The sequence below is a fragment of the Entelurus aequoreus genome, linkage group LG20, assembly GCF_033978785.1.
Source record: "Entelurus aequoreus isolate RoL-2023_Sb linkage group LG20, RoL_Eaeq_v1.1, whole genome shotgun sequence".
NCBI classification, from domain to species: Eukaryota; Metazoa; Chordata; class Actinopteri; order Syngnathiformes; family Syngnathidae; genus Entelurus; species Entelurus aequoreus.
Window position 1 is genome coordinate 28183245 of NC_084750.1, and position 11754 is coordinate 28194998.

Sequence of the window (11754 nt, forward strand, 5' to 3'; positions counted from 1 at the left end):
TACCTATTCTGTTGTGCTTTGTGTTCTATATAATGTTTACGGTACGTACACAGGATGTGACGTCATTACGCTCTCATTGTGAGACGCGCCATTTTTTCTACTCCAGACGGGAGGATGGAAACAAACTGAGCAGCCGCTACTTGTAATAAATATGTCATTAGACTAAAGATTAAGAGTATTACTTTATTTTCCGATACGTGTGGACACTGTGCACTGAATAACATGTCAAGTTATGGGCCCAGGCAGAGTTGGAGGAAGTTTAACGTGACGGATTAACACGGAGCTTCTGTGGACAACTTGGAGATAAAGTGAGTAAAGCTCGGAAGAAGTTTTTTGCGACGCAATACGCGAGATGGCTAACAGAATGGCGACACCAGCCCCGCAACTTCTTTTTGATGGATCAGATGAAAAATATGACCTGTGGGAAACAAGATTTTTAGGTCATCTACACATTCTAAAATTAAAAGTGGCGATCCTGAATGCGCCATCTGGCAATGAAGAAGGACAAGGTGAACATAGGAGGAAGAATACTGACTGTTATGCTGAACTGATCAAACTCATTGATGACAAAAGCTTATCCTTAATAAGACACGAGGCTGCAGATGATAGCAGACAAGCCCTGAAAATACTGAGAGAACACTACTACCGGAAAAAGTAAGCCGAGGATCATCAATCTGTACACATCACTCACCAAGCTACACATGGGAGAAGGTGAGAATGCTACAGACTACATTATAAGAGCAGAGAACATTATCATGGCCCTAAAAGACGCTGGTGAAACCATGAGTGACGGACTAAATGTAGCCATGGTGATAAATGGGCTACCAGAATCCTTCAGCCCCTAGCAGTCCAAATAACACAAAATGAAGATACAGTTACATTTGCAGACTTTAAAAGGAGACTAAGAGTTTATGAAGAGAGCGAGAAAATGAAGAAGACAGAATCTACAGACAATGTGATGAAGACCCATGTAAAACAGGGCAGAGGTCCACCAAGGGCACAAGCTGGCAATAGAAAAGATGAAGATGCCAACGTGACGTGCTACAGATGTGGAATAAAGGGGCACAGAGCAAGAAAGTGTTCCAGAAAAGTATGGTGTGGATACTGCAAGAGTAATACACACGAAGAGTCGCTGTGCAAGAAAAAGGGGGAACGAGATGGCGCGAGAAAGGTCGCGGAGGAATGAGACAGCGACCGAGAGGACCATTTCTTCAAGGCAAACGACGCAAGGAATGAGAGACCACCAGGCAACGTGAAGATGAAAGGCATTATGGTTGACGGAGGAGCAACATCACATATTGTGAATGACATAGAAAAGTTTAAAAGCTTCAATGACACGTTTCAACCTGACTCATTCAGTGGAGCTAGCAGACGGAACCAAATGCAGTGGAATAGCACAGAGAAGAGGAACAGCGACCATCTGTCTGCAGGACAGCGCTGGACGACAGCACAGAGCACAACTGAGGGATGCTCTGTACATACCCACATATCCACATGACATTTACAAATTTTCCGTGGCGCGTGCCACAAATGGAGGAGCAACGATCACCTTCGAGAAAGGGGACAATCGCATGGTCACAAGGGACGGTAGCAGGTTTGACATACACGAAAGTGGTAATCTGTATTACTTGCCTACTGTTCAAACTGATATTGATCAATGTAAAGTGTGTCATGATGTACAAACATGGCATGACATTTTGGGCCATTGTAATTATGAAGATGTGCAGAAATTACAAGGTGTAGTGAAAGGCATGGAGATAAAAGGGAGTGCGGCTAAACCAGCACAATTATGTGAAGTGTGCACAAAAGGAAAATTTACCCAGACGAGAAACAAGGAGCCTGACAGGAGGGCTAAGAAACCCTTGGAGCTAGTCCACACTGACCTAGCCGGTCCCATGCAAACGCCTAGCATCGATGGTCACAAATATGCACAAATATTTACTGATGACTATTCTGGTACCATGATGGTGTTCTTTCTAAGGTCTAAGAGTAATGCAGTACTCGCAACAGCTGACTAGGGATGATGTTTGATAAGAAATTATCGAGTTCGAGCCTATTATCGAATCCTCTTATCGAACCGATTCCTTATCGATTCTCTTATCGAGTCGCAACATCTAGCAAACAATCGGACAATTCCCGTCGTATCAATTCCTAGATATGGTCGAAACTATTTAAAGTGCACTACGCATAATAAACGCAACATTATTAATATTGCTACTTCGGATAATTTCAACAAAAAATCCTCAAAACAGCCCACTACCTATAATATGGGCTTTTTAAACATAAGATCATTATCTTACAAAACGTTATTAGTTAATGAAGTCATTAGAGACAACAAACTTGACGTCGTTGGTCTCGCCGAGACCTGGCTCAAACCAGACGATTTTTTTGCGCTAAATGAGGCATCTCCTCCTAACTATACCAATACACATGTTGCCCGACCTCTTAAAAGGGGAGGGGGTGTCGCACTAATATACAACGAAAACTATAATTTTACACCTAACCTAAATAATAAATATTGTAATGGCCATAGGGGTCCATCGATATATAAATATATAATAAATTGCCAGTCACAGTTAACTTGTGCTCAGCTGGGAAAATAAATATATATATATATACTTATTATGTCATCCATTTACTTATTATAAACTGTTACAGGCGTATTTAATAATCGTGTTGATATTAAATATGTACGTAAATAATATGTGAAGTCAAAAAGGCAGATTACGCTTACTCAAACCTCATCTCAGGAGGTACGTCATGCCCGGAGGGAGAGAATTCAAATTTCTCCCCAAAGGCAGACAAATGCTTCGCTGGACTCACCCTGGTCCCTCCATTAATTTTTACATGGCCATAAATGAAGAGCCCCAAGTTAATCAGTCTGCCATCCCCCTCCTCGAATCCCAACCTGAGGTGGTGCGACCACTGCTGCAGAAGTGGCCAACTGTGTGGACTGAGACTACTGGGGCCACCAGGGTAATTAAACATCAAATCACCACCATGGATGAGATGCCTGTGAGGAAGCGGGCTTACAGAGTGTCCAGTCAAAAACAAGAAATAATCGAAGAACAAATAAAAAAAATGATCAGCACTGGAGTGATAGAGCCATCAACATCTCCGTGGGTCTCTCCTGTTGTTCTGACACCCAGGAAGGACGGAACACCCCGATTCTGTGTGGACTACAGGGGCTTGAACGCCAAAACCCAGCATGACGCCTATTCCATGCCCCTCATACATGAGATCCTGGAGTCATTGCAAGGTGCAAAATATTTCAGCTCCCTTGACCTGCAGAGTGGCTACTGGCAGGTTGCCATGGATGAGGATAGCAAGCCAAAGACTGCCATGATCACACATCTGGGCCTATATCAATTTAAAGACATGCCATTTGGACTGCGCAATGCTGGGGCGACCTTCCAGCGTTTAATGGAGACAGTTCTGGGTGAGCTTAGGGGAAGGATCTGTTTCCTGTACATTGATGACATCATTGTGTTTTCACAAACAGAAGAACAACACCTGCTTGACCTTGAAGTGGTGTTTGCAAAATTACAACAAGCAAACCTTACTCTCAACATCAAGAAATGCCACCTTCTTCAAGATCAGCTCACCTTCCTTGGACACCTAATATCAGGCAAAGGAGTGGAAGTAGATCCGGAAAAAATATCAGCAATAACTGCATACCCCCCTCCCACAGACCTGAAGAGTCTTCAGAGGTTTCTTGGCATGGTCGGCTGGTACCACAAGTTCATCCCCAGGCTGGCCGACATTTCGTCTCCTCTAAACCAACTAAAGAAGAAGGATGTTCCTTGGGAGTGGAGTCCTACCTGCCAGGAGGCCTTCGACCACCTCAAATCCCTTTTACAGTCTCCACCAGTGCTTGCTCAGCCCCATCCACAAATCAGTTTCCAGGTTCACTGTGATGCCAGTGACCGATTGTATTGTACCATATGTCCCGGCAAGAAATCTGCGTTCAAAGAACTCCGGCTTATTAGTGATTCCCAGAGCCCAAAAAAGGTCTGCGGGCTATAGAGCGTTTTCTATTCGGGCTCCAATACTATGGAATGCCCTCCCGGTAAAAGTTAGAGATGCTACCTCAGTAGAAGCATTTAAGTCTCATCTTAATACTCATTTGTATACTCTAGCCTTTAAATAGACTCCCTTTTTAGACCAGTTGATCTGCCGTTTCTTTTCTTTTCTTTTCTACTCTGCTCCCAACCCGGGGTGGACCGCTAGCCTGTCCATCGGATGGGGACATCTCTACGCTGCTGACCCGTCTCCGCTCGGGATGGTTCCTGCTGGCCCCACCATGGACTGGACTTTCGCTGATGTGTTGGACTTTCACAATATTATGTCAGACCCACTCGACATCCATTGCTTTCGGTCTCCCCTAGAGGGGGGGGGGGGGGGGGGGGGGGGGGGTTACCCACATATGCGGTCCTCTCCAAGGTTTCTCATAGTCATTCACATTGGCGTCCCACTGGGGTGAGTTTTCCTTGCCCGTATGTGGGCTCTGTACCGAGGATGTCGTTGTGGCTTGTACAGCCCTTTGAGACACTTGTGATTTAGGGCTATATAAATAAACATTGATTGATTGAGTCCAGGTAGGTTGTTGTATATGGAAAAAAACACACAATATTTGGTTTAACAAAAGCTCACTTTTATTATATAAGAAAAAAATAAATCTAATAAATAAATATTGACTGTTACCCAAAGTATATTAAGTGGGATTTTTCAGAAAAACAAATATATACAGTAACACAAAAACAACCTGTATCTGTGATCACTATAGGTGTATAAATAATAATTAAGTGTTAAATAAAATCAGTCCCTTGGGCACAAAACTGAAAATAATACAGCTCTCCAAAAAGTGCACTTCTGCTGCTATTTGACATAACTGTTTGTTATGATGCTTTGACATTTTTGCACTTTATTTCTTTATTGAAAGAAAATTCTATGAAGAGAAAAGTTGTTTGCAAATGTGGTTACAATGCTAAAAAATGAAAAGTTAAAGCTAAAAAAAGAAATAAACTTTATTGAGTTAACATTATTTCTTTATAGGGGGAAAGATGTGAACAATGAGCTAGGCTAGGGAATATAACAACTACACTACCCAGCATGCAACGGGAGTGACGAGCATGCGCGGTAGCCCCGAAAAGTGTTGTTGCATGTCGTTACGCCGCAGCTAAGAATGAGGTTATGAGCACGCTGTGAAAGTAAACGTCAAGAACTCAGCCAACACGCCTCGTCCATTATTTATAATTAGACAGACAACACATATACAGTGTGATTTTGTTTTGTTTACAAGAAAAAAAAAAAAAAAATTAAAAAAGGGAGATCATGTCATATATGTTGTATATATATGTATGTGCTACGGTTGCTTTAAAGGAGGTGCGTTGCTAGCCTCGTTGCTATGTTTCCGGTTGGTTGTAAAAGTGTTCGTCATGTGTTTGTACCCTGCTCAAATCTCTCAGTAAAGCTATTCATTGGATTATACCTTTTGTTTTGAACTTTATTACACCTTGGAGCGCTTTTTCCGGTGCATTTTTTCCTGCTTTCCCTATCTGCGCCTAATGAATGAGCTACGTGATGTAATTTCTTGTGATGTCTCACGGGGCATATCTGGTCGGGACGGGATTCGTTCCGAGGGATTCGAATAAAGAACCAACTCTTTTTCTTTACTATAGTGGTCTCGATAACGGGTACCGGTTCTCAAAAAGGGATTCGAGTCCGAGGACTCGGTTCTTTTCTTATCGAACAACCGGGAAAACCGGTTTCGAGTATCATCCCTATAGCTGACGTAGCACCATACGGTGAGGTTCGGTGCATCAGATCAGATAATGGTTCTGAGTATACAAGCAAAGAGTTCCAGGCACTGTTAATAAGGAATAGGATTAGACATGAAACGTCTGCACCCTATTCACCACACCAAAATGGCACGGCCGAGAGAGGGTGGAGAACCCTTCATGAGATGGGCAGATGTTACTGCTAGAAAGTAACTTACCAAATAAGCTGTGGAACTACGCTGTACAGACGGCGGCCTATGTACGGAACAGATGCTACTCTGGGCGTACACAGGAAACGCCATACGAGTTGTTCGCAGGGAAAGAACCAAACATTTCCAAAATGCAAACATTTGGATCAGTGTGCTATGCTTACCAGCAACAAGCCAAGCGCAAGCTAGACTCTAGGTGTGAGCAGAGTGTTTTTATGGGTCACGATAAAAACAGCCCAGCCTACCTAGTGTACTACCCAGAACAAGCGAAAGTTCAGAAACACAGATTGGTAAAATTCACAACCAAAACTGCAACAGAAAAAGAAACACAAACATGTGAGTCATACATGGGGTATGGCAGCATTTCTCAAAGTGTGGGGCGCGCCCCACTGGTGGGGAATAGAGACATGACAGGTGGGGCACGAGGTACGGGAGGAAATGTCACTTAATTTTTTTAATTTTTTTAAATTATAATCTTAGATATTTTTTTTTTTACTATGCTTTCATTTTCTATACACACTGTAAATCACTTTGTGATTCTGTCTGTGAAATCCGCTATATAAATAAATGTAAATTACTTATTTTTCCTGTAGGCTTTAAATTTCTAGGTAGGAGCGAAAGTTTGACAGACATAGCAACAGTAACTAATGGGGGCGGGGCTAAGCGGAACAAACTTTTGCGCGGATGGGTAGCAGGCTAATCAATATCCACTCGGGCAGAGAGCTGTGTCCATTCTTCTCCCCTTTGCCACATCTTATCTGTGTGAGATAGGCTTTTCAGCTGTTGCTTCACTCAAAACGAAGTACAGGTCTCAGCTGAACGTCATTGAGCATGACTTAAGAGTGGCAGTGTCAAGCCTGCAACCCCCATTTGAAAAGCTGTGCAGTGCAAAACAGGCTCATTGCAGCCACTAATGCTGGAGTACTGTAAAACTCATGTTCACTTGCCCTGTCTTGCCAAATGCAGAGCTCCTCCTTTTTTTTGTTGTAAAGATTGCAAAGTGGCACTTTTATTTGATTTATTATTGAACTTGATGCAAGTTATTTGATTTATTATTGAACTTGATGCAAGTTATAACACTTTTATTTGATTTATTATTGAACTTGATGCAAGTTATAACACTTTTATTTGATTTATTATTGAACTTGATGCAAGTTATAACACTTTTATTTGATTTATTATTGAACTTGATGCAAATTATAACACTTTTGTTTGATTTATTATTGAACTTGATGCAAGTTATTTTATTTATTATTGAACTTGATGCAAGTTATACCACAGCTGCACAGTTATTTTATTTATTATTGAACTTGATGTTATTTTATGTTATTGAGTTTGAATGTATACAACTTGATGTTACTTGATGTTCAATACATTTGAAAATGTTAAGCTTGGCATTAGCGTTCTGTTGGGGCGATGGGGGAGGTAGGGCTTGAAAACTCCCCCTTGTCCAAAGTGGGGGATGACAAAAAAAGTTTGAGAACCACTGGGGTACGGTGATGTACACCCCAGGGTTAATGAAAGAGAAATTTGTGTTGATGATGACAAGGTTGAAAATGTACCAGATCAAGGTTTACAGGGTGTTTCTGAGACTTTACCCGAACAGACTGAACGCACACAGCCGGGTAGAGTCACTGACACTGTAAACAGAAGGAACCCATCGTGAACCAGGAGGAGGCTGGTTCACTTACAGGAGTTTGAAACTGAGGATACAAATGACAAATTTGTAACATGCATGGACTCTTGCTACAGAGCAGTATGTGACATTCCTCAAACCTACACGGAAGCGATAATGTCAAACAAATCAAGGCAGTGGAAAAATGCTATGGATGATGAGGCGAAGTCCCTGGAGGAAAACGACACCTTTAGCCTCACCCATTTGCCACCGGGCAAACAGGCAGTGGGGGGAAAATGGGTCTATGCCCTCAATAGTGACATTGACGGAACAGATAAATACAAAGCGAGGTTCGTAGCGAAAGGCTACAGTCAGAAAAAGGGAACTGACTACGAAGAGACATTTTCACCCACAGCAGACATGACAAGTGTGAGGGTGATCATGCAAAAGGCGGCACAAGAGGAGTTAGTGCTGCACCAGCTTGATGTAAAGACTGCTTATCTTCACACCCCGATCGATTGTGAAATTTATATCTAACAGCCAGAAAGCTATGAGAAAGAATCAGTCACAGGTGAAAATTGCGTAAATTGTGTAAATTGCACAAGTCTCTCTACGGCTTGAAACAGTCCGGTAGAAATTGGAATGCAATGTTGCACACATGTCTAACTGAGAATGGTTTTGTACAAAATTCTGCTGATCGTTGTGTGTACTCACGAGAGACGCATTATGAGAAAGTGATTTTACTTGAATGGGTAGACGATCTCATCATAGCATCTAAAAACAATAGTGTACTCAACAGTGTGAAAATGATGCTCACTGAAAGATTCAAAATGAAGGATCTAGGAAAATTGAAACATTTTCTGGGAATAGATTTTGACCAAACAAATGGTAAAGTCACAATGTCTCAAGAGAGATATGTTCACAAAATCTTAGAGAGATTTGAAATGCAAAATTGCAAGTCCGGAGAGACTCCATGTGAACTAAAACTAGAGTACACAGGTGATGCAGACAAAATGACAGATCAAAGAAGGTTCAGGGAGGCTGTTGGAAGCCTAATTTACTTGTCCACATGCACACGTCCAGACATAAGTTTTGTGGTCAGTAAGTTATCCCAACACTTTGCTGAGCCAACAGTCGAACACTGGAACACAGTAAAACACGTGTTTAGATTCCTCAAAGGTACAGCAGAAAACAAGTTATGTTTCAAAGGAAATGAAACTGAAAAACTGGGATTGAGAGTGTACAGTGACGCTGACTGGGTGTCAGATGTGTCTTTCAGGAGAAGCACATCAGGTTATTGTGCTGGTCTAAGCGAAGGTAGCTCTCTAATCTCATGGAAAACAAGAAAACAAGCTATTGTTGCTTTATCTACATGTGAGGCAGAGTACATGTCTTTGGCATCAGCCATTCAAGAATGTATCTACCTAGGACAGCTACTCAGAGGCATTGACAAATACCCTTATGCACAAACAAAGGTATTTGAAGATAATCAAGGCACTATTGCACTAGCCAAAAACCCAGTGAACAGGCAACGGTGTAAACACATAGATATCAAATACCATTTCATAAGGGAAACTATAAAAAGTGGCAGAGTGATTTTGGAGTACTGTCCTACTGAAAATATGATTGCCGATGTTCTGACAAAGCCAGCCACCAAGATGAAGCTAAAAAGGTTCAAACAGGACATGTTTGGCACTTAGAAGTGCAGTGTGTTTTTCTGTTTATTTGGGAAGGGACAACATGTGATCCCTATTTTCTTTTCTTGCATTGTAATTTCTTTCTCAAGGTAACCAATTGAGTTAATGGCGAGTGGGGGTGTTAAATGTTGAGAAGCTGAAGCATTACTGTTCACATTAAGAGCCATTGGGAGTCCAGGCAGCCTTTGCTGGGCAACTTGAGATCCAACATCAACAGTAACTTTCCTTTCATTCGGCTTTGTTAAATGAGACTTAGATGTACTTTGACTGTCATACACTCCATGGCCACCAGGCACAAATGAATCAGTCTCAGAATAAGAGCAGGATGTGCTCCTTTGGCCATATAAGATTCCATACCATCTGATTTTTTTAATATCTGATGCCTTTCACACTGCTTCCTGAGACTCTTAAGACCTCCATCCAAGCTTGAGCGGCTGCTATCTCCCTTCAAGCTCAAATCTCTCTTTCCTTTTCCTTATTTCCTCTTCTTGCTGATCCAGCTCTTGCTTTTGTTTGAGCAATTTTTGACGAGCGAGAAGAGCAGCCATGTCAGCCTCTGCTTTCACACGTGAAGAGGAAATAGAGGAGTTTGAGGTTCTTGAAGTCCCAGTTTTTGATCCATGATTTTTGCTTCCAACATTTGAGATGCTGTCCTCTGGCTGAATGTCATCATGCACTACTTCACATGTGGTGCATATCCTGAGACTGGTCTCTTAGTTTCAGAGAGACACTGTGTATATCCTCAATAAATCTTTTGTTGTATTTATTGATGCTTGCAAACCACACTTTTTGTTTATCCTTTTCCACCTCAGGTACTATTTCCACCAATGACTAATGCAGGGAAGTTGTTTCCTTGCATTGCATCAAAACGTCCAGTTGAGATTTCACCTGTGAAACATTTTCATCATTCTCCATGAGCTTCTTTAAAACAATGATGATACATTTAATTGGATTCACTCTTGCTTGGCGTTCTTTTTGAAGCTTCTCCATTTTGCACACCAAGACCTTTTCAGTGAGAATGATTTTTCTTTTAACGGTTTCATTGTTATCAGTTTCATTTGCATTTGAACCAGCTTTTGACCCATTAAAAGAAAATTGTCAAATAGTGTATTAGAAAAAACAACAACAACAACTATCTAGACATTCTCTGTGTATGTTTTACAGTTGAAAAGTGTATGTTAATTGTAAATGTTTATGTTACAACATATTGCACTTTTTCCCCTTTTGATCCACTCATCTTGACATTCAGCAATATGTGCACCACAAAAGTTCAGAGAGCATATAGGTCACAATCCACATTTGCATCATGAATCCACATCCAACTTTGCTGCTTTGTTTTCGCACAAATATGACTCCATACATGAATCTGCTGTTGCTTCTAAATCCACACTTTATTTCAGGCTTGACCATCAGCAATAAATGCATCACACTTCCACATCCAACATCACTCCTTTAATGTGCACAAACAAGCGATCCACTTTTCCACAGGTTAATTCAATCCCTAGCAATAATGACATCAAAATGACAGCCACAGCTATCCAGTATGCAGCAGCAACCAGCATTAACTGTGTTCAGGCAAGTATACTTCACAGTATGAATGAACTGAGTTTCACATACCATGGGTTGTGCTGCGCTCCTTCGTTTCATTCAGTTACTCACGGTCACCATCCAAAGTGGTTGAGTAGTCCAAAGTGCACAACTCCAGCGAAATGTAAGTGTCGGATCTATAGCCATTTCTGTTGACAATGTTGTGTGACTATCAGAAACAAATTAGTCATTGAGAGTAGAAAGCAGGGCTCTGTCTGACACGCTGGGTCCAAGGATGCAACATGAGGGTGATTTATTTTCCCTTTGAGTAAAAAACAATACATTACATGCAGATGGATTTGCAGGACTACATGGACCAGACTATGATGGAAAAATATAGCCTTTTGCGGTCAACAGAAGTAATGGCACCCTACCTCACTCTCTCTCTATACAAGACAAAAGGATTCACAGGCAGGTGCAGTTATTCATTCAGCAATCATTCAGCCCCCCACACAAACACACACACACTGCGCCCACACACACACATGTAGCCACACCCACTATCCCAAGTGAGAAACAAATCCCTGCCTCTACAGCAGAGGTCCCCAAACTTTTTGACTCGGGGGCTGCATTGGGTTAAAACAATTTGGCCGGGGGCCGGGCTTTATATATATATATTATTCCTTGAGCACTAATTGACTGAAAGAGCACACACTTGATGATGATGTCACGTTATCGATGGGAAAATAAATTTTTAGACAATATGATTTGTCTGAGTGGCTAGGAGACACAGAGAGTAACAAGCCATAGAAAATTGATTAGAAAGAACAGAGTTTAAAAAATAATAATAAAAATATATATATATATGTATATAATTATTTATTTTTTTTAATTTGGGACTTCCCGTGGGCCGGATTTTGGACTCT